At 43.1% G+C, this 24492-nt stretch overlaps 1 long non-coding RNA gene across 1 annotated transcript; it reads right to left on the bottom strand.

Moving 5' to 3' along the window:
• Positions 1-802: 802 nt before the first annotated feature.
• On the bottom strand, positions 803-24262 carry LOC144584408 (uncharacterized). The gene is made up of 2 exons (XR_013538632.1): positions 24026-24262; positions 803-22430 (listed from the first exon to the last, which is right to left on the bottom strand). It is a non-coding gene; the product is annotated as an uncharacterized LOC144584408 (long non-coding RNA).
• Between the last annotated feature and the right edge of the window lie 230 nt (positions 24263-24492).

Genomic DNA, 24492 nt, shown 5'->3' with positions numbered 1-24492 from the left:
GCTTCTTAACACCAGGTGCCGAATTCTCTGGATCCTCCTTTTTCTCCTTCCAGCACTGTGCAAATATATATACGTATATATATATCTTTTAAAACAGGCTTTTCAACTGCATTAGGCATTTAAGCTGGTCTCTCCCTAAAATCTTAAGTATTATATTTTTCAGTGTTTTTTTTTAAGGATTTAAACATATTTTGGATGATGCTTTTTTAATATTATACTATGTCCAGGTTCTTTTTTTTTTCAATGAATAATCTATTACATATTTAAATTTCTTTGTATTTTAATGATTGTGAACCACCTTGGGATCCTTTATGGGGGAAAGGCAGCATAGAAATTATATATATCAATCAATATCTTCTACGCAGTCCTTTCAAAATACATTGATTGCCCAGTTCTCTCTCCCCCCCCCAACCTATCCAGAATCTTATTGTTATACATTTCTTACCCAACTGGAGTTGTTGTGGGTAGCCACAATGATGGATGTAAGAAATGAAGTGTCAAATAAACCTTAAGGGTTGAACAACTGCCCTTGGAAGTTAAGAGTTGAGCGCAACTTGATTGTTCATCTTGCATTCCGTAAGATCCAAAAGGCCTTTTGCAAAGCCAAACCAAGCAAGAAACAGGCTTGCCTAAAATTGAACTCTAAGAGGGGTGTGTTTTTCTTTTAATCTGAATTCTATCTGGTTAAAAAAAAATCCAACTGTCATTTTGAAAAGATTAGTATGAGTGTGTTTTCTCTGAAAAACAGACAACTCGTGATTGTGTCTTGCGTTTTATTGTAATGTTGTTTCTCTTTCTCTCATTTTGGATGGATGGACTAGTATTTTTCTGCCCCATCGGTGTCTTTATTTATAAGTTGAGATGGGCACAAACTCCTAAAGCAGTGTTTTGTGATGGTTTGTCCTTTGGCCAAGCAGGTGCTCGGTGCTTCCCTGCCCTGCCCCCTCCAAGTGCTGCCTCTGAGTGGGTGCCCACTGGAGGAAGTGGGTCTGGGAAGTGCCCCACACCTTTTCAGCCAAAGGACAAACCAGTTCGGCGGTTCGTGCCCATCTCTGTTCATAAATCTGTTCTCCTTCACTTCTGCATTAAATTACATTCCTAATAATTTGCCCCTAAATTCATGTTTGAATGTGTACGTATCTCTGAATATGCACAAAGTATGCATTTATAATACATGCTGCGGAAAGCAGTAATTTAAATTGTGCCTAAAATACACCGTTTATGCAGACATTGTTGCTCCTTTCTTTAAGCAGCTGAGAACTCCGAAGGTTAATTCACCAAGTATTTCTGGAAACACAAATCAGACCTGCTCGTACCTGAATTCATAAAGATTGAAATCCACAATGATTCCTCCTTAGAGATGAAAAACTAGAACTCCCAAATTGCCTATCACGGCTGAAGTTCTGGACACTGTCCTCCTCCCCAATGTACCTCTGTATTGCCAATCATGGTCTTCTGTGATAAAATCTATAATCTAAAGTCACGCCAGCTCTCCTGTTTAGAAAGAGATATTCCAGCTAATTTCCTTCCCTGAGGCTTTGTTCAGAAATCTACCTATCTTTCATTTGTTCTGGTCACCTCCATTTGTGATGTGCTTTGCAATCGTCCTGTCAGTTAAGGCAAATTGGCCATGGGTGGTGCAGAACATCTGAGATCAAAGCAAACAAACAGTTTGGTTGCTCCACCTTTGTACTCCATTAACATTTTGTGATAATTACATGAATACAATCATGTTACTGTTTCTGAGCAGCTACGTAACTCGTATCTAGATTCTTAAATGGCCTGATTACAAGGCTTTGCATCCTAGAGTGGCTTCAGGCATTGTGTGTTGTGGAGAAACAGGACATGCAAGTCACTGGCACTTCCTGCGCTTTGACGTTTCAACATAAGCTGTGCAGCTGAACTTTCACATCTTTCTCCACAGGGAGATTCATGAGCTTTTCTTTGGTCCTGACTAGCTTCGGGACCTCATTTAGGGTGTTCTCATGAGATTTAGTGTACAAATAGCTGACCTAGAACAGAAAGTAGCCTGCATCATTGAGTAGCGAGGAACCGCTAGCAGAGAACTGATTACAGGTAACTGGTTGGAATGGTATGTTAGAGAGCAGTGGCAGACAACCCATGGTCCTTCAGATTACCATATTTTTTCCATGTATAAGACTATACTTTTGTCTAAAATCTTTAGACTAAAAATTGAAGGTCGTCTTATACACGGAAGTAAGCCGAGGAAAGAACAAAAATAAGTGGGAGGGAAAGGAGGGATCAAAGTGATCCTGCAGGGCTTTAATCTCTGCTTTCCCCTCCACTTGCTAAGCCTCACTTAGATTTCTTAATTTTGGGTTAGAAAAGTGGGGGCATTATACATGGGGGCGTCTTATACACAGAAAAATACGGTATATTGAACATTAACATATAAAGCCCTAAATGGTTTAGGACCTTGATACTTGGCAGAACGCTTACTCCCAACTAATTCTACCTGTGTCACCCACGTGAGCCAGGAGGTGAGGCTGAGGAGCCTGACGCCGAGGGAGGCCCGGAAGGAAAGAACTAGAAACCGGGCCTTCTCGGCGATGGCTCCTCACCTCTGGAATAACCTACCTCCAGAGATTCGCGCTGCACCCTCGCTGGGTACTTTTAAGAACCAACTAAAAATGTGGATGTATAGGCAGGCCTTCCCTTCCAGTTAATTCCTGTCCTCTTTCCTTTTTTATTCTTTTTCTCTTTATTTGGTTTATTTTGTATTTTTTCCCATCTTGCTGAATCATTTAATTAATTAATTGTTATAATTTTTTCTTGAACTTGCTATCCTTTATGTTGCAAGCCGCCTAGACTGGTCAAAATGTCTAGATAGGCGGGGTATAAATACAATAAATAAATAAATTAAATAAAACTCCAAAGTCAGCGGTGAAATATGATGAAAGCTGCTTTTTAACAATATCCAGAGGGCTACATGTCCTCATCCTTGCCACAGTAGAAGAACTGAGAGCAGAAGAGTTCCCAGGAGTAGCATGCAGTGCCCAGTGGGCTGATTCAGCATCCTTACTCTAGAGCAGTGGTTCTAAAACTTGGGTCTGAGATGTTCTTGGACTAAAACGCCCAGAAGCCTTCGCCACAAGCTGTGCTGGCCAGGATTTCTGAGAAGTCCAAGAACATCTGAGGACCCAAAGGCTCTAGTGTATGACCCTCCAGTCCTACACTCTCCTTTCTTTCCTATTCTCCCCTGGTGGAGACAACAGGGAGTTCTTTCCATACTTAATAATGGCTGGATGGAGAACATGTGTTGTTCCAGAAGTTTTTGGATTGCAACTTTCAAGATCCAGCAACTTCTAGATCTTGGTTATGCTAGCTAAGGCTCTTGGGAGCTGTAGTCCAACATTACCTAGTTTCCAGTGCTTGCTATATTGGCTAGGAGACCTCCCAAGCAGTTGGTACTGTCCTGAAATCATCAAATCATCAACACCTACCTTTGAAAAGACTCGAAGGGATTCAACACAAGAGTTGTTTGAGCATCTCATAGTTTTACTATATCAAATCACATACCACAAGAAATGTGGAGCCAAGGAGCTTTTTCACTCTTTACTTTTCCCATATTATATAAAATCGAGAGACATCATGGTTCAAATTCAGCAAACTGTCTTAATTTATTCAAAATATGTTTAACCCACCTTTCTCCTTAAGAAGGACCTAAAGCGGCTTGCAACAATTAAAAGACAGCATTTAAGTTAGTAATAATGAGTATACAATACAACAAAAATCAATGAATACAATGCCAAAAAAAACATACACAACACCAAATTGCATTCAACGAGACGTTGTGAGCAAGCTAAGCATAAAGTCCCTTGAGTAGGCTTTACAAATACGATACTGTTTTAGCTACTCTTGGTCCTAGCACCCACACAGTATGATTTCAGTGAACAAATAGAGTATAATCCACTTTTCTTCATTGGATATTTATTAAGCACAAGAATCAGTTGGCTGAGGGCATGTGTGTACTTCAAAATGAAGGATGCTTTCCAGTGTTACCAAGTTTAAGTAGTAAATGAATCACCAAATTTCTGATGTGAAGTAGAAACTACATGTGCAGGAACTGGGGAGGGAGATAAAATAAATGACCCAGAAGAATCTGTCCAATCCTACTGATTCTATTTTATTCTTCTGATTTCTTTTTGATCTCGGCTCCTTTTTATTATTATTATTATTATTTAAAGATAATGTTCAGTGTTGCTCTCTTTCTTTTGAAAGGGTAAAGAATTTGCATGAACCAATTTCTGTTAGTTCCCCCGAGAACGTTAAAAACTCCAATTAGGTCACTCAGAAGTCTCTTTTTCCTGGGAGAAATTCCTTAATCTTCCTTAATAATGTACATCGTTGAGCGCTGCTGTTGTTCAAGTTGCCCGGCAATTTTCTTCAGAAGTAATTATAAACCAGCTATGATACACTTTATATGATAAACCACAACTCTTTAAGTAGAGTTAAATTCTGGGCCCCATAAAGCCGGATAGACCCGATGCGATTATCGCCTGACACATTTTTTATATAAGGATGCGCTGTGAAACGACAGCACAGTCTCTAAAAACAAGTACTTTCTTCTCTGTAATAAGGATTTAGTTAATTTTCAAACAGGTACCTTTCGCCTCACCTAAGATCGCTATTTATTTTTTAATTGTCAGCTGCTTGCAGCAAGACAGAACTTAAAGATGTCTTCAAAAAGCAAGAGAACGTAATTAAATCTTACACTAGGGCTGAGTGAAGTGCAATCCTACAGCCATATGGGCCCATCGTGTCTGTTTTCATCATTCCTGGCACTATCAGAGTTCCCTGCTCCCCAAAAGAAGTTTTTCCTACTAAATAAAAGGGAACTGCCATTTTACAGGATGCCTGTGGGAACAATGATTCACCATTTAAATAGGTCATCAGTGGCTTAACATTTTTTAAAAGTACAATTTTTCCAGAATTAAAATGGAGTTCCCAGCCACTTGCAGTTTATTTCTTCTGCTTTCATTTCTTTCCTCCCATTTTTGACAGTCCACGTGGCTCTTCGGTAATTCAGGAGGCTAAGAACCGGCACGGGGACATACCAAATGTACCCTTCAAGTCTTAGAATGTCTGATCCCAAGAATATTAAAAGCTAAGACTTTCCCTACCAGATGCATTGTCTGGTGATCTTTTTAGCTTTTCATTGAGAATCACTGGGACATGGTTTAGGCATCTGGCTGAAGAGCTGGAAGTCGAGAGTTTGATTCCCCACTGTACTTCCTTGATGGGGGCTTGACTGAATGATTCATAGGTGCCTTCCAGCTCTGCAATTTTAAGATGATGATAGAGTGGTCATTTCAAGGGACAGGTCCTATGGGATAGCAGCAAAAGATGGGAGAAGAAATGATACGGTGTATTATTTGGCCAGCTTCTCCCCCTAGGCTAGACTTCTGCCCTCAGGCAGTGGAAGGCGCCACTCCATCATCAGCATGGAAGAAGGATTCAACTGCCAGGCCAGTTGGTTGGTCGTGCATGGCACAAAACTCCTGCAGGGATATCACCCTGTGCTTTGCCTCAGGCTGTGTAAATAGCTTTGACCCCCACCCAATTTTGGCTTCTCCATCCCTTCTGTCGCCTCCCCCCCAGAGACAAAAACTAGTCACAAGTAAGGAAAACATTGTGGCAGTTGGCCACTGCAGATGGCATTGAAGGGAAGGTCTTCTGTTCCAGGAGGCCTTCCCGGGGAACTAACTGCCAACTCTGAACAGATTCCAGCTTATTTTTGCTCAACCCAACCATTTTGGTGGATGAAGCTTCAACAGAAAGGATGAGTGTAATGACCGGGTGAATTGACATTTGTGAGTCAGGAACAGCAAAAATTAAATTCCAGCCAAGAGTCTGAGGCAAAGATAAGTCTCCTGATCATCTTCCTGAGAGAGAGAGAGAGAGAGAGAGAGAGGAGAGAGTGAAAAGACAGTGGCAGAACTTTCTTTGGAAATGTGACTTTGTAACAGAAATGAAATTAGTTAAACAGCTTTAAACTTGTAAAGATTTTCATGTGAGAACTCTCCCGCTGTAATTCAATAAAGATTCTCAGCCAAAATCCTGTTCTGAAATTATGTTGGCAGAAGGGGAAAATGGCATAATTTGCAGCAGCTAATTGCTGCTAATTGATGAGTTGCACACCAAGCCACCTGGCTGGTGCGCAATGAGAAAACCAAGTGGGGACTCATTAATTAGTGGCAATTAGCTTTTGCAAATTATGCCATTTTTCCTTCTAATATTTGTATATTAGTATCTGCACAGAGAGACAGAGAGAGAGAGAGAGAGAGAGAGCACATGTTTCTAGATCTGTTGGAGGAGATGAGAGAGAGATGGCATCTTGAGAGTTTAGGAAGCTTCTGAAGCCTGTCTTCATAATATTTGTGTTTTTCTCCATTCTTATTTTCGTCCAGAAGTACTTTTCTGACTGCCAGTGCTGTAAGGTTTGTTTCCATTTTATATTTGGATGACTCTTCCCCCCCCCCCCCCGCACCGTCTGACAATGCTAAAAAGTTTGCATCAGACATGAGAGCTTCATTGTTTCCCTAGGGAGACAAATACAAAGCCCAACAACTCAGCAGCTGAGTGGGGAGACTCGTCTTCCTGCCTCTTCGCGGGAGTGGTTTGCTGCGGGGAGAGGTGTCGCAGTGCCCGTGGAACTACATCCAGGATTGGCACTGCCACTGGACGCTCACGTACTGAGGAGCCCAGTAAATGGACCAGGCTCGTTCTGGGAGTTGGGGAAGGACTGTTGGAACACCTGTGCTGGCGGGCTTCATATTAATCTCCCTGGGGAGATGAACACAAAGCCCCCATATCTAGTTTGCATTGATTTATGTTTCCTCTAGGGCAGGCAGGGGTCTGAGCCAGGACACTGAAATTTAGAGGGTGAGGAAATCTGTTAATGGAAAGATCCATGCCTACCCTTTGGTAGTTGCTGGAGAAAGGGCAAGAATTCGTTCATTAGATGGATGTATATAGTGGTGCCTGCCCCTCCTCTTTGGACAGAAGGCAGCACAAAAGAGGGAGACTCACAACAGAACCCATACAGATGCTGCACACTCACCTCCAGGCATCCTTTCCTGTTCCACTCTCATCTCCTGGCACATGCCAGTCTCGCGAGACCCAAGCTTAGCCAACAAGGGGGCTGAACCCTAGTGCCAAATTTGCTAGTTATGGTTCTATTCTGTGGTGCCATTTTGCACACACCCCCAAGATGGCTAGCATTGGCCAAGATAAACTGTAGCAACGTGTGCTATGTTAAATAGACCTTGCATGCCACCTAATCAATCTGTCATACAAGGGTGATTAATTTTGCTGCAGGGGGAGGAAATTAAGCAATGCTTTCCTAATTGGGAGAATATACACAGCCTGATTTATTTTTTTTTCCTGGTGTCAGAATATAATTTTGGCTGGTTATGCTGGTGTCTGTACCCATAATCATAAGGGGGGGGGGGCAAAGCAATTCTATCAAATTCCAGACCACCAAACATACTGAAAGTTATCACAACTAAGAGCTACAAAGGTACAGGACACTTCCCCTTTCCACCAATGACACTGGGAAATCCGTGCTTCATCTAGACTAGTGTGCCATGTGCAATGGCCTACTCAGTGATATAGTGGAGCCAGAGTTCATGGGGCTGAAGTTCCAGGACTTTTTGAATAGCGGGGTCTATCCCATATGACACACGCCTCGCCTCCCTGTTTCATCTGATGTAATTCTCACAGGGGTAGAGAGATGGATTTTCACAGGAAAGGGAAGTTGTAAATGATGTCTGCTATATTGTAAGTATTTAAGAATGATTTGAATAGAAAATTAAGAGTCGTTCACTTTACTAAAAAAAAACCCTAGTTCCTTTGAAACATACTGATCCAGTGGTCTGCATTTTTGAACTTTCTAAATGAGAGGAGGGCTGGATTTGGAGGAGGTCATGGTGGGTACCAGCGAATCACTGCTACACCACTGTCGAAGTGCATGAAATGGTAATGGTGCACATACCTTATGGCTACTGCCATTGGACTGGAAATTATCTTTGCAACAAGGCCAGACCCTACCTCTTTTCACAAGATCTTACAGGAGTGAGAGGAGAGTCTAAGGTCTCCATCCTTCATGGCATCCTTAAATCAAACCTGCCTGTTAAGAAGACACTTGCCTATTCAAGATGGCAGCTATTTCTCCTCCTATGTTCATCCACAGTAGAAAATGGATGAATTTTGTTTCACAAAGTGTTCGGCCCTGGGTTTTAGCCGTTGCCGAAGTTCATTTCCTTCCTATTTCAATCTGGGTGTGTCCCACACATGTGAGTTGAATGTTTTCCAAGATAAAAAAGTCACCATGAGTCATCTGGGCATCCTACTAACATCTATAAAATGTTTATAGCATTTCTCTCTCTCTCTCTTATCCAGTAGTGCCTCGCTAGATCAGTGGTTCTTAACCTTTGTTACTCGGATGCTTTTGAACTGCAACTCCCAGAAACCCCAGTCAGGACAGCTGGTGGTGAAGGCTTCTGGGAGTTGCAGTCCAAAACTCCTGAGAAACCCAAGTTTAAGAACCAGTGCACTAGATGATGATAATCTGTTCCACTGAAATCACTGTTTAGCAAAATCATTGTCTAGCGAAAAGCATTTCCCCATTGGAATGCATTGAAACCTGTTTAATGTGTTCCAATGGGGAAGAATTGTCATTGTCTAGCGAAGATCGGCCATAGGAAAGCAAAAATCGGTTTGCGAAGCAGGGACCAAACATTGTCCAGCGAAATTCCCCTATGGGAATCACTGTTTTGCAAATCACTATAGCGATCGCAAAAAGTCAATGTCTAGCAAAAAAAACTGTCATGCGGGGTAACTGTCTAGCGAGGCACCACTGTAACTCTGGGTATTTTCTGTGTTTCTGAACAGTAATAGATTTTGGAGAAGGTTATCAAGCGTCATTGGCGTGCTTAGTACAATGCTGAACATCTTTCTCTGGACTCAAGCCAGAAGCTTGCTCCTGCTGTGATCTTGTTGATTTCACACCCAACTCGGCTGAAATTAGAGCGACGTCCTTCCTTTAAATGGGTTTCTGAAAGTAATAAAGACATGTTGCTTCCTTTCAAGACAGCTTGTAATTACACCTTGCAAACATATGTTGACCTGGTTTCTCTCAAGCTTCTTTATGACGAAGGCTTTATTATTTCATTTTAAAATTGCTTCTGTTGTTAATGACTTGTCCAATCTAGAGATGTATTTTCTCTATTAAACAAGGCAGAGATCTTTTCTAATCTAAGTTTATATGCTCCATTCGGTGAAGTAATAATCTCTTTCCCTGTGATTGCCGCTGTAATGGTCTCTCCAGCACCAATTCACTTCATTCTGGTTTTTTTTTTAAATCTCTCCCCAAAAAGAGAGGCTACAGACCCTTTTTGTAAATTACACAATACAAATAGACATTCTTTGGTTTCTGGAGCAAAATAAAAGCACTCACGGCTAACACTCTGATTCTATGATACTAAAATGTGGCCTTCCAAATATTCATGGACTGCAGTTTGCATTATTTCTCACCACTGGATAAGCTTGCTACTTTTGGCTTGTGCTCAAACCCAACCACATCAGGTGGATCACACCATCGTGATTCTATGAGTTGCTTATGTACCCCCAAAGCTCAGAGGTCTGGCATTGAACAGATGTGACTAGAGATAGGGATAAAATGCCGAACCAGCAGTTCATGCCAGCTCATCCTTCAGCCAAACAGATGCTCAACGCTTCCTGGACCTCCCTCTCCCAGGTGTTACCTCTGAGTGGGCACCTGGCAGAGTAGCAGGGTTGTGAAGTGCTGAGCAGCTGTTTGGCTGAAGAATTGACTGGCACAAACTTCCAGGTCAGTGGATTGTGCTCATCTCTAGTTATGGCGCTAGATCCTTGCTCAGCCATCTCAGTCGTGGTGATGACATTCCAGAGCTTGGGAAGAAAATTATTTTTGGACTACGGCTTCCAAAATCCCCACGCTGGTATAGCCATGCTATGCCGATCCCAGACTTTTGTCCAGAGCGCAAACTGAATCAGACAAGGCACAAATCCAATGCTTTCTCAGTGATTGCTCATAGGCTTTGGAATGGACTAGCCCAGGAAAGTAGGTTGGCCCCTTCCATCATCCTCCTCGGGCTGACCTTTATGCAATAAGTTGTCTTTGGAAGACTGGTTTCTAACTTACAAATTTGTAAATGTTTTAAAATTATTTTTATTTGATTTGATTTCTGAGATTTATATACCACCCCATTAGTGCACAACACTATTCTGAGCAGTGTGCATGTTAAAACCTAACCAGAACAACATAATGGCATAATCAAACACAATGAAAACCCAACAACAAGAAACATAAATAAACAAGCCATTTTTAAACTTGATTTTTAAATCAAGTATATGTCTCACTGCGTTTTTAAAATATGATGTTTATATAGTGTTTTTGTTTTGTCTGCTGTGAGCCGCCTTGAGTTCCCTATGGGGAGAAAGGCATCATATAAATAATATAAATACAATAATTTTGGTTTTCCAACATCAGTCAATAGGAAGGTTACAACCCAGCTTTGGGGTCAAAAATTGCTAAGGACCAATCCAGAAGCTCTGAGTTGGCTTCCAAACGGATGCATTGTGGTGATACAACTGTATACCTTTCTGTTCACAAAGTACACAGAACTCTTTGGAGCTTGGCCATATTACGTTGGTTTTTGTTTTTTTGACAATGCCTCCAAGAAACCTCTGACCAGAATCACCATACAGTGGTGCCTTGCAAGACAAATTTAATTCGTTCCGCTGTTAATGTTGTCTTGCAAAAAAATTGTCTTGCGAGATGCGTTTTCCCATAGGAATGCATTTAAATCTAATTAATGCGTTCCTATGGGCAAAAAAAAAATCAGAACAAAGTCAAATTTGATTTACAAAGGGTTTATTAAGTGCTCTTTAAAGCCATACATATTAGGCAGATGATTTTAAAAATTTCAATCAAAAACTTTTTAAACATCATAGGAAAACATTTAAAAATCAGCAAACATGAGGCAGGAACAAAAAACGGAAAACCTTCGTCTTGCGAAGCACGGCCATAGGAACATTCATCTTGCGAGTCATCACCCCCCATTGCCAAAACTATTTGTCTTGCGAGTTTTTTTTGTCCTACGAGGCATTTGTCTTGTGAGGCACCACTGTACTTGGTTGGGGACTTTGGCTTTTGTTCATGCTATCCTGGGCTCACTTAGGAGCCCTGTCCCTGATTAATTTGCCTTCCAGCCGGATACATTTGGTTTTTGAATAAACGTCTGTCACCAGTTGATGCCTTTTAGAGACAAGGGAAAGGAAGACCAAAACATTCAGCAGATGAAGCTTAGGTTATGACGCGAGAAGATGGACTCGTTGAACGAGTTCCTACCAAGCACATGAAATACCTAAAGGCTTTTACAGAAAGTAAAGAATGAACATCTCTTCTTATTATCTAGGTAATATAAGAGAATAAAGGGAGTGGAACATTGCTCAGCTATGTGAAGAAGAAGCATCTTCTCTAGGTCCACATCTTTATGTGGTGTGATGTCCCTCATGGTAATGTGCTGTCCTCAGCGATGAAGTAAATGAGAGCCGATACAGTAGCATCATCTTCGGACAGGATCCAGGTAGGACAGCAATGATCAATATAGATTCACCCTGAGTTAAGTAACCAACCATGGAGATAGAAGCTGGGAAGAGTTCTACACTCTGCCTCCCAGAAGAGCCAGCCTGGGTAGCCTTTGCCAAGATGCACAGTCCCAAGATGCCAGTAAGGAACATAACATTCTTGTTGATGTTTAGTCATTAAGTCATGTCTGACTCTTCGTGACCCCACAGACCAGAGCACGCCAGGCCCTCCTGTCTTCCACTGCCTCCTGGAGTTGGGTCAAATTCATGTTGGTCGCTTCGATGACCCTATCCAGCCATCTCGTCCTCTATTGTCCCCTTCTCCTCCCTCCATAATTAAAAGAAAGTTCTCCCTTTTAGAGATGCGAGTCTTGAATTCTCTTTCATCTCAGCCCAAAATGGAAGGTAAGAGTCCCTCTTCTCTCATTTCAGGGAAATTTCTCCACCCAAGATCTTTTCTACAATGAATCTTATGGGGAATCTCACAAGATTTCTTGAACATTTTTCTCCCTAGAAGAAACTCCAAACTGTAAGGGATTCTACCCATTCCTGTGCCCCTTGGCATTTTAGAAGTGCAGAATTCACTTAGAAAAGGCATTAAGGTGCAGACAGTTTGATAATTTCCAACAGAGAGCAACTGGTTAAAAAGGATTAAAGGGGAGGGGGAGATGAGGCAGGATCTTCTTTTCAAAGCATGCTGAGCATCTCACTGGCAGTTGGGGGGGGAGAGACTCAAGGTAGAAACTTGGCATGGCGAGAACTGGAAAATCACCAAATATGGGACGTAGTTTTGACGACTCGTCAGATCCCCACTCCCTTTGCCAGGACTGCACAGGAATTACCACACTTGCCGAAAGCTGGGTGTGGAAGATCTAAGGTAGCCCAAATGAATCAGAAGGAGCATCTCCGCCTTTAAAATCTTGGTGAGATAAACACACCTACATTAGGGAGGGAGAGAGGATGTGGAAAAAGTGAAAAGTTGATATTAATGCTCTCAAATTTCTCTTAACCCAAATACTGTATGTTTTAAAATTAAAATATCTCATGTTTGAAGATGGTGATTCTTTGTAACTGGATCATCCATCCACACCTGTTTTATCCTTCCATTCTGTTCAGCCGTAAGGATTTCAGCTTCTACCTTTTTTCTAAGCTTCGAATTCCAATCCAGGCCTAACTCTTTCCTTCTTACTATATGCAGCATTCTTAAACTTTTGTGGCTGGCTACTCTGAGATACAGATCCCGGACCCTTGGCAACTGATTCAAGAGTTACAGCCCTGAACTCTGTCGTTCTTGAATAAGCTGCCAACTTTATAGAAGTCATGGGGCTCTGATGTACTTCCTACAAAGATTTGTGTTTCCTGAGAATATGTATTTATCACCTATTGGATTTCCTCTTTTCCTGTTTCAGGTGGAGTATCTGATGTGACTTAAAAACATGGATTGTGTTGCTTAAAATAGCATGTGGCCAGTTTTTTCCCCAAAAAACAAAGAGAGAGAGAAACTTTTTAAAAACAAGAGCAATTGGCTCAAAATTGTATAGTTAAGGGAGAATTTTGATGAACGTTTCAAAATATTTGGTGAGACGCCTCACAATGGCTGGCACAGTGGCTCTTTCTTTTTTGTTTTGCTTTTATTACAGTAACTGTTCCATTGCATCTTTTTGGAGATATTTGGGGAGAAAATTATGGCCACCTTTTTCATGCTGGATACAGCATTCTCAAAATGGCCCAGAACCTGATTAGCACCATGAAAGCTGTTCCTCCAGAGCTTAGAGTTCAGAATAAAGGTCTCAAAAAGACCTTTATTCTGGGTCCTCTCTATTCTGAGATGAGGTGAGCATTGACAGGGGGAAAAAGCACTTTCTCTGCTGTAGCTCTCTGGTTCTGGAACATTCTCCTGAGAAAGACTTACCTGGTGCCATCTTTCCCTCAGGTGAAATCCTTTTTTAAAAATTTGCCAAGGAGTTGTAGCTCCTTTAGCCCAAGTGGTTTCCAGCCTTGGGCCCCCAGATGTTCTTGAACTACACCTCCCAGAAATCCTGTCCAGCACAGCTCATGTTGAAGGATTCTGGGAGTTTTAGTCCAAGAACATCTGAGGATGCAAGGTTAGGAACCACCGCTGTAGCTTAGATGGTTTATTTTAATAGTTTGCTGGGCTGCTGTGTTTTGCTTTCTAGAAATCTATGTATGATTTCATTCTGCCATTAAAAAAATGTTATTGTTGAAGCCAGAAGCCATCTAGTCCAATTCCCATTCTTGATTCAGGAAGTCCGGAATTAGAGCAATCTCAAAAGATGGTGGCCCCATTTCTGGCTACAACTACCAGAATTCTAGCTGGGGTAATTTTCACTGAGATGTTTTTAGCTGCCTCGTGAATGAATACAGGGAGGGAGGCTCAGGTACAGCTCCTCTGGGAGTTGGTTCCATAAATGTGGTGCCACTTCCAAGAAGGCCCTGCCCCTCTGAGAAGATTTCTGGGCCTCCCTCAGGGTGGCTCCGTGGAGGAGTCCATCTGGGGAGGATCTGGTGGGTCGGGCGGATGACCTAGAGGAAGTATGGCATGACAACTTTTTGAATGTTTGTCTGCTTATTCGTATAAATAAATAACACCACCTAACTCCAGAAGAATCTTCTCAGACTCAAGGCAAATGGGAGGCTTGATCACAGAGATCACTTGTCCTGTAAATTCTCTGAATATTGTCCCATCTGCTCTGGCTCTGAGAGGATGCTTTCAGACTAATGTTATAAAAAAACAAGCAATACAACAAGCAACCTGTAAGTCAAGAAGGTGACACTGCTGCATCTCCTATCTCTTCCTGCATCTCCTCCCTCTTCCATCTGTGGCACCACTGCAGGGAAGGGCGGCGAGATGCCACTATTGCCTCTTCCAATAGAGGGCATCACCTTCTTTCCTGAACAACAGTGGCAATTTCATACATTGCTGAAACCTTAGGACAGCTTGGGGTACCCCGTAACCTCAGAACTGGCAGCTTACATGGACAAATAAATAATCTGTCCAGGACAGACTGAGGAGAAAACTGAGAGGCATATGTCTCAGAATTACATGCACAGTTGTTTCCGTAGAGAGATGCCCATTTTTTCGCATCCACATGAGTAACTTCCATGAGAGACAACACTGTGTGCCATCCAGTCAACTTCAACCTATGGCAACCCTATGAATTATTGATCTCTGAAATGCACTGTTCTCAGTAGCTCTGCTCAACTCTTGCAAAGTCAAGCTCGTGGCTTCTTTTAGGCAGTCAATCTATCTTATATTCGGTCTTCCTCTTTTCCTGCTGCCTTCCACCTTTCCCAGCATTATTGTCTTTTCCAGGGAATATTGCCTTTCTTACCTTCACGATATGCCCAAATTAAGACCGTCTCAGTTTCATCATTTTTGCCTCTAGAGATAGTGAAGGCTTGATTTGATCTAGGATCCACATGTTTGCCTTTCTGGCAGCCCATGTATCCGCAAAGCTCTCTCCAGCACTGTATTTCAAACAAATCATATTTTCCCCCCTGTCAGCTTTCTTAAGCATCTAGCTTTCACACCCATACACCGTGATGAAAAATACATGAATGTGGATGTGTGCATTACAACAAATCTGGTGCCAGATAGTTATGATGAAGTAGCTGCTACTTTTTGTTAAAGTGTTAGGCTTCTTCCTTAACAGTTAAATGACCATCCCTTATAATTCGATGGATTTGCATCCATCTTAAAATAAAATGGTTTTTTTTAGTGAAACAAAGCTTTCTGGGAATGAATGGATGCGATGCAGCATCGCTGTGCATCCCCATTCTAAAGAGAAGCAATAGTTATGGTGGTAAGGTATTTTAAATATTATTTTTCTTCCTAGAGCGCAAGACCGATTTTCCAAAACAGGGTATGCTGATTTTTGTGCTCACAAGGGGCAACCCTATTGGCTTGTCTGGTTGGGCCAGTAGGCATGCCATTGCCTTGAAGCAAACAATGTGCCGGCTGAACTCCAAGTGACCCAGTGGTCTCTGCTAATCACCGGCTGATTACTAGCTAATCAGTGTCTTGTTTAGCACATGGAAGCCAAAACCACTTTGGACTGGGCTGCCTTTGGGAAGCGGGACACATTTCTGCCATTTTCATTAGCATGGTGCAATTACACTCCAGCGGCAAAAGGAAAACGCAGGGCTGAAATCAATCGCCTAGAGTTGTAAAGGGATTTTGACCAGGGGTGATTTCTTTTTCTCCTACATGTTCTGGACAACAGAGCTTTAAGTGTCTTTCCTTCATTTGATAGGCAGCCCTTGTTGTTTCTAAGTAACCTCCAGCTGTTTTAGGCTACAACTCCCACCATCCTTGGCTGGGATGTGGTGGTGCTGTGGGTTAAACGGCAGAGGCCTCCGTTCTGCAAGGTCGGAAGACCAGCAGTTGTAAGATCGAATCCACACAACGGAGTGAGCCCCCGTTGCTTGTCCCAACTCCTAGTGCCAACCTAAGTAGTATATATAGCACTATACATACTACTAACCTAACCGAGTAGATAAATAGGTACCACCATGGTGGGAAGGTAACAGCGTTCTGGATCTAGTCATTCTGGCCACATGACCATGGAAGATTGTCTTCGGACAAATGCTAGCTCTATGAGCTGGAAACTGAGATGAGCACCGATGCCTAGAATCGGACACGACTGGACAAATTGTCAAGGGGAACCTTTGCCCACCATCCTTGTCCAATGGCCACACTGGATGGGTATTATGGTTGTAACAGATGGAAACATATGGAGGTCACCAGGATGGGGAAGACTGTCTCAAGCCAGAAAGCAGCTTACAAGCCTGCTAGTGAGTCCTTCCTTGTATCTCCTGACCTCATCGTCATTATCATCTTAGAACTGCAAAGCTGGAAGGGACCCTATAGATAATCAAGTCCAGCCCCTGTGAAGGAGGCATCGTGGGGAATCGAACTCTCAGCCTCTAACTCTGCAGCCAGAGACCTCAACCACTGAGCTATCTGCCAGTTGTCTCTGTACTTTCCAGACAGCAGTCCGATACATAAAGGATTGTTAGAAACCAGTTCTCTATTCAACAGCATCCTCTTTTGGGGGGTGCACCACCACTCCAAGCATTCCTCACGAGTGGATCTGCTGATGGGAGTTGCAGTTAACAACACTGAAGGGACCACACTCTCTGCACCCCAGTTCAATGTGGAGGGCTGTAAATTCCAACACTGGTTTGAAAGCGAAGAACCATCGGGGGTTTCTTGATGCTCCCCATGGGGTGGTAGGCTGAGTGTCGGATGGACATGCAACACTGGTCACAGTCTTGGGATTGAGACAGAAAACATTTGCAAATGTTATGCTATCTTTACTATATGTTTTGCCCCCTTTATCGGGGATGTATTTCTGCTCCCTTGACCATGCAGGAGTGGCCACCCTGTTTCCTTGGTGACTGTCACTAGAAGCCTATTGAAGCCTTAATGGGAGGAAGCAATGGATGGAGCCTGGAAATTCCATTGAGGGATAGTTCGGTGGTTTAGGTCACTGGCTTTGGAGTCAGAGGTTGCAAGTTCGATTCCCCACTATGCCTCCTTGATAGGGACTGGTGTTGAGGAGCCATAGAGCACTTCTTCCAACTCTGCAGTTCTAAACTAATGATGGCGATGGTGGTGATGAGCTCTGCCCTCTCATTTTGTGCACATCTTCTCAGATAGTCTTGACTTTGTGCCAGCCTTGATGGCTTTTCAGCTAGACCACAGAGAAATTACATTTCCGAACAACAACTCCCACAGTCCCCTTGATGGCAGGACCACATTGTGTATCTGTTGTCCCTCTACACAACATTTCAAAGTGTGCATACAAGTTTGCACACAAAATGCTTCTCCTGCAGTCTAGCCTTCTCATTTTTTGAAGGTCTGCAAGGAAAGGGGAACATGGGAGGAAAACGTGACAAAGAAAAGGAAGATAAACAGACAGAAGCATGTGGAGGGAAAAAAGAGGAACAACAGTCTCTTAACCAACGATGTCGTTTACAGATCATTCCCAAAGAATAGGTGGAAGTGACTGCTGGAGGTTGCCTTGGCCCATAGTATCCGCACAGATAGACAAGGAGATGTCAACAGGACACCAACTGGACGCTCAGCTCAACCATTCTAGATAAAATGAGTTCCTCAAGTTTTGGCAACTCCCGTAACTATTGTTGCGACTTTAATCGGTCCCTTTCCTGGTCCATTCTCCCAAGAACACATGCTCGCCCAAGGACGCCATCCCAGACCCACTGACATGACTGTTTATTATCTCGGGATCCATGCTGTCCAAGCATGCCTCCTGAAGCATAATTATAGACTTGACTAGCCATGCTCCCATTGGATGTTGCTTTCTCAAGCACTTGGAAATACCCTTTTCTGGAGCAAAAAAAGAATCCCTGGCTGGAATCTGAGACTTGTATTCCTAAACAGTAATATTTCCAATATGTGTCCCCACCTTTGGTCACCATGAGAAAACATCTGAGAAACCTTCAGGGAAGCTGAAAGAACTAAAGGCAATGTCCTCTTGATGGAAAGAGCTTCACAGATCTCTTCGTTGTTATTATACTGTGTTGGTTGGTCGGTTTTGCTTACAAGCCTGCTGGTGAGTCCTTCCTTATACCTCCTGACCTCATCGTCATTATCATCTTAGAACTGCAAAGCTGGAAGGGACCCTATAGATCATCATGTCCAGCCCCTGTGAAGGAGGCACCGTGGGGTTCTTCTTCGGCTGAATATTTTTGAGAGAAGCAGAAAGCCCTATATGAAATTATTCTGGTGAGTAGGTTCAGGTTCTTAGCAAAGAGCCCTTATTCTTTGCCAACTGGCTTTCTCTAAGCAAATAGGTTCCAAGTCTATCTGTGAACATGACTCCAATTAGCTCGGCCAATAATTATGGAAGGAATGGGGAGATGTCTTAACAAAATCCCCCATCTCTGACCCAAAACGCCTTGCTATTTTAGCCAAGTCATGCTTCCCTTTAGCATACTGAAAATGTGTGCCATTAGGAGAGAACATTGTGACAATACTGAAGACCCCCACGAAGCAGGAAGAGCAAGCAAGACCCCAAGCAAAACAGGGCCAGCTGACCATATTTGGAAAGAGACCAAGAAATACACATGACCATCTTACAAAAGTCCTCTAAGTCCAGAATTTAAGAGCTAAAGTCCACATTACAGGAAAGGGCAAAGTCAGGAAGTAATATCAGTCATAAGGCAGCTTTGTGTTGCTTCATGGATTTCTGTGCAGCCCTGTCTAGAACCCCACTCCCAATGTAGCCACTAGAGCAGGACCCCAGCAAGTGACGGTAGGGAGTAGAGATAGGGATGAACTGCTGGTTTGGCCATTTGTGCCAGTTCATTTATCAGCTGGACAGGTGTTCAGTGCTTCAAAACCATGTCTCTTCCAGTGGTCTCCCTCTTAGAGGCAGTGCCTGGAGGAGGCAGGACAGGAAGCCAGGCCGATATGTTCAACAAGGAGTCCATCGGAGAATATGTGGCACTGTACACCTGTTCAGCAGATAAGCAAACTGGTACAAACCACTAAACTGAGGCTCCAGTAATTTGGCCATCGCATGAGAAGAGAAGACTCCCTGGAAAAGACCCTGATGTTGGGAAAGTGTGGAGGCAAGAGGAGAAGGGGATGACAGAGGATGAGATGGCTGGATAGTGTCATTGAAGCAACCAACATGAATTTGTCCAAACTCCAGGAGGCAGTGGAAGACAGGAGGGCCTGGCGTGCTCTGGTCCATGGGGACACGAAGAGTCGGACACGATTAAACAGCAACAACAAACCACTGAACCGGCAGTTCATGCTCATCTCCATTGGGGAAATTGCCCATCACCACAATGACTGCCGTTCTGAACTAGCTGTAGTGTCCTCTGCCTGCAACGTATATTTCTAAGTAGTGACTCGTGTCAATCAAGGATAGGCAGGGTCAGGGTGCATAGGGTTCTCAGATCCCAGCGCCCAGCAAAGGGTGCAGCAGCCAGAAAGGAAAGGCTTCAGGTCTCCCATTCATAGTGTAACTGAATGGGCAACTATTTCGCAACACAAACTGCAGACGTGAGGGATGAAGACTGCAAGCAGGAGAATATCGGGAAAAAACTTGGGTCCACAGCTAAACTCCTTTTCCAGGTCAGGGTTTGGATCAGGAGCCCTACGGTTGCTTTGAAGTGAAAGCAGAGAAAAAAAGGATGCTCACCCGTGGAATGGGCTGCCTTACAAGGCTGGTGGATGCTCCTCTGTTGGAAGTGTTTGAATGATGGCTGCAATCTAGTTGGCGCAACTGGTGATGATGTCATCAATAAGAGCACAGCTATTGATGATATCATCAGCCAGTGCTACTGGTCTTCATTTTAATTACATTCAGACCTTCCCATCCTTCCCTTCCAGGTTCCAAGGCTCCCTAGGGATTCCTTTTGCCCTGGTGAAGCCCTTGGAAGGCTGGGGAGGGGGTGGCCAGGGGGAGCATTCAAAATCCAGATATCACCACTAGATTGCAGGGGATGACCCCAACCCGATGGCGGTCGATTATTTTCCAGCTGTAAAAGCTCCCCCTCCCGAGACTCCCAAAAAAAACTCCTCAGAGCAGAAGGATTACTTAGAGAACACCAGAACCTGAAAAAAGGGAAACGGGAAGTTTTAAATTCAATTTAAATTAAAAAGTAACGGTGCCAGGTTACGAGACTATCACCAGCAGAGTTGCTGTAACTGGATTTCAACCAGAGGTTAGATGACCTCGGGTTGTACTTGATTAACTTTGGAAACTTTTTTAACTTTATGATTCTAAAGAGATCTTGCTGCTAAACAAATCTTTAAATCAGTAATTCCCAACTTTGGGTTCCCAAATGTTCTTGGACTACAACTTCCAGAAGCCTTCAGCACTAGCTCTTCTGGCCAGGATTTCTAGGAGTTGCAGCCCAAGAATATCCCGGGACCTAAATTTGGGAACCACTGATTTAAATTAACATTTGCTTGAAGAAATCAAGCAGAAATCTTGGGGTGCGATGGGAGAGCAAGTCCAAATGTTCTTAGTTCACTTCTTCCTCCATCCTTCCTTTGGCCACTAAGTCCACACTGTCTCTGTCACTGCCGTTTCCCTCATCAGTGCAAACACTCATTAAGCCCTCAAAGTCTGCCCCCCTTTTTGGCACAGCCCTTGGTTAACAATCCAGCGTCCTTGTTCAGGATATGTAACCAAATGAGCAGAGAGCAAATAGACAAGAACTTTTGATCTGCTCTCTGAGGAGGAGACTGAACGTCTACAGCACGAGCGAATTCGTTTAACACGAGCACAAGCTCTCAGCCTGGAGTCACAAATCGAAAAAGGAAGTGGCCCAAGAACACCCTTTCCCAAATGACATGTCCTCCCCTCTCCTGCCCCAGAACTGGGGCATACGCTACACACCAATTTGAGATTATCTGTGACTGTTATCTAAAATTAACTATGGTTTCCTAATGAAAAACACTAAAAGGAGGATCAGATAAGAAGGGGGCCTATTTATAACACTCACCAGAGGAGGAGGGGGGAAGGAAAAAAAAAAAGAACAAGCTGTCTGATGCTCTAAATGAAACCAACATGATCCGTGTGTGTACAGCATTACATATTTATTGGCTAGCTTTCTTTGGCTTTATTAGTAACACGTAAGAGGGTGTTTATCATGTCCATCAGCGGTTAACAGAAATTAATCAACTGCAGAGCAGCGCTCATACCTCCCCATGTTCTACCACAGTCCTTGTAAACATCATCATAAGCCTTTAGTGATGCTAACTCAGACACACGCATTCTCAAAACCTCTGGGCTGTTTGGAGAGGCACAGTCAGAAGAGCTAAGAAACGTGGCATTATGGGAAGAAGTTGTGACTTAAATCCGGTGGAGTTATAGGGCATGTTCATTTACTCATGATGACCCTTCTGTTCCACCATGGAATTAAGATTTACTAGTCAGCTTCTGATAAAGAGGTGTTGCTATATTGACAATCCGTGACAGGCAAAGGTTCCAATGAGCAGAAAAATACAGCAGATTAAACTACTTCTCACACATACAGCAAAGTGACACCCTGAGAGTGACTGACAAATGCATGAAAATTGCCATGGCTTATTAACATATGAGCTTTACAAGGAGGGTCTGCCATAGGTTTCCAAGGTGGTCTATATCAGTGGCTCTTAACCTTGGGTTACTCAGGTGTTTTTGAACTGCAACTCCCAGAAACCCCAGCCAGCACAGCTGGTGGCGAAGGCTTCTGGGAGTTGCAGTCCAAAAACACCTGAGTAACCCAAGGTTAAGAACCACTGGTCTATTTTGAACCCAGGGGTCGATTTTGACTTGCAGGGGGTCCATGTCAGAGAGAGGGAAAAAACTGGGTGTGCAAATTTAGACTTGCATCAAAGCTTTGCAGAGGGTCTACGAAAAACAAACAAGTCAGCAAGTGGTCTACTGGGCAAAAAAGTTTGGGAACCTATTGTAGACTCTGGACAGTCAAGTCATTTGTATAATTATGAAAAAGAAGGGCAACTGGGTTGACCATCAGAGAAGTTCCAAACTCCACACTGTATGGACATTCTTAGAAGCCACTAGCATCTGTGCAAGCTTCGGATCCCTTCTGGGGGTGTCCTGGGACTGTGCAGTTCGCCCAAGGCCACCCAGGCTGGCTCTTCTCCCTTGGAGGCACAATGAGGAATTGAACTCTCAACTTCTGGTTCTGCAGCCAGAGACTTAAACCACTGAGCTATCCAGCCAGCTATGTGATGATCCTATAATGGATCATCAAATTGGACACTGTACCAAGACACAAAGAGGAACAAGGAAAGAAAAGGGGAAATCTGAATGTTACTTCTTAGACATTTGCATTGAGTTCCTATGGAATGTTGGAGAAACTACATATTAAACTGCCTGAAGGCATTTGTGTATTTGACTATATCTTTGTTTTTCATTTTTATAGGACAACTTTTCACTTCTTTCTTTTATTATTATTTTTTTTTGAAGTTTCCACTTGAGAAATGTTTTCCCAGCTGTTGGAACTAATTAGGCAACACAAGGAATGGCTTTGTTAAAAAAATTTTTCCTCTGGATAAGAGCAGAGTTCTTTTATGCAATTCTTATTTATTTTTTACACAACTCTGCTGTGTGATGTACTGCATACAGAGCAGTTTATTTAGATTGCTTTATCTCACACCTGCTTGGATCCGGACTGCTTTTTAAAAAAATGGTATTTAAACATACTCTTTCTCGCCAGTTGTTTTATCTCCACAATTCCCCTACATTTCCAGCAAATGTTTCTTATTAGCTTCGGGGAGGGAAAAAAAATTCAGTTGCTTCCCGGGCATGATTAGCACGGACAAAAATAACATAATTGTTAGTTACATCCAATGTATTATCACTGAAGACCTATAAAATGTTCTTTCAAAGTACTGGAGAGGCCATTTATTATTTTTATTCCAAAAAGCAATAATGTATATGGGAAAACACTTGTTATTTCTGGGGAAATTTGCTTTTAAATGAAAAAGTCCCGGTTTCTTTTGCAGGTTTGGTGCTTTGTTTGTTTTGCTGTTTTTAATTTATAGCTATCATGGGCCAGGTCTTCAACAGACAGCAAAATCACATTATAGTATTCTCAGCAAGTACAGTAAATGGTACTGTCCTGGATTACTTTTTCATACTTTACGATTTTAAAAAGAAATGGTATAAATCTCACTGTAAATAGAGAAGTAGGGAGAAAAGTTTAGCTAACCCGTTTGGCTAACCCATCTGCCTCCCTTACTAGCTTTCTGTTTTCAGGTTGTGGGGGTGGTGCTAGAAAGCAAACAAAACTTTGGGATTCTTGAGCTGCATCCTCAAGGGATGCTGGCCTATCTACCATCTTCCTTTTCTGCCACCTCTGTCTACTGGTGGGGTTGGATAGCTCTGGCACTACATTTGTTACAGTTTCTACAGCCTCATAGACAGTCTACAGTTTGTTTAACTGGGACCAGTGTTTCTGGGCTGGGATAACTGTCAATCTATCCAGCACTAACCAATCATTCCTCCTAGGCTCTGAATTCAAAGAGAGCCCCGCCTCCCTGCTGAGAGTTCTTTTTCTCCTTTTCTCTTTCTCCTTCTATTAACAAATAAGTTAGTTATTTGTTGGTTCTATACTTTCTTGCAATTTGCTCTCAACTATAAATAATGAAAAGGTAGGTTTTTTCCCCCCTACTACTAATGTCTCAGAGTGAGTTACTGAGACTAAAAGTGCCACTTAATGAGAAAGGGTGGACTATCTGAGGAACCTGAAGTCATTGGTCACAGTCCAAGATATCCCAGGTAGGCTTTCACCAGGGGCAAGGGCACCAAAGACCCAATCCATCATTCAGAGTATCACATCTAATGGTACTCACTTCACCGTTGGTCATGACCAAGCAGAGGTGGGAGTACCGGGCTGGAGAACAGAGCCAGAACAAGGCACTGAGCTGCAGGAGGCCAACAGAGGCAAAAGCAGGGTCTGGAATGGTGGAGTCCAAATGCAGAGATACAGGAGGCAAGAACAGTAGCATCAAGACACAGAGATGTAGGAATACTGGAACTCAGATACTCTGGAGTTGATGAGCAGCAAGATCATCAGCACAATAAAAGACTTTGGTTGCTGAGGCCAGTTCTGGGAGGGAGAACCCCTCCTTATATAGGCCTTCCCTCCAGGTTTCCAGGTGAGCCTCATGAGTGGCCCAGCAGCTGCAACACAGGCCAGGGCCTGATCCTGCAAATGCTTGGCCACTCCCTGGATCAGGCTGGCCCCGATCCTGCAGCCGCCAGGGCGGTGGATCTCTATTTTTCTGTGTCTCAACAGGGGATTTTAATCAGAAGTTCA

The sequence above is a fragment of the Pogona vitticeps genome, chromosome 10, assembly GCF_051106095.1.
Source record: "Pogona vitticeps strain Pit_001003342236 chromosome 10, PviZW2.1, whole genome shotgun sequence".
NCBI classification, from domain to species: Eukaryota; Metazoa; Chordata; class Lepidosauria; order Squamata; family Agamidae; genus Pogona; species Pogona vitticeps.
The sequence above is the reverse complement of the archived record's forward strand: the minus strand, read 5'-3'. Positions and strand labels throughout refer to the sequence as shown.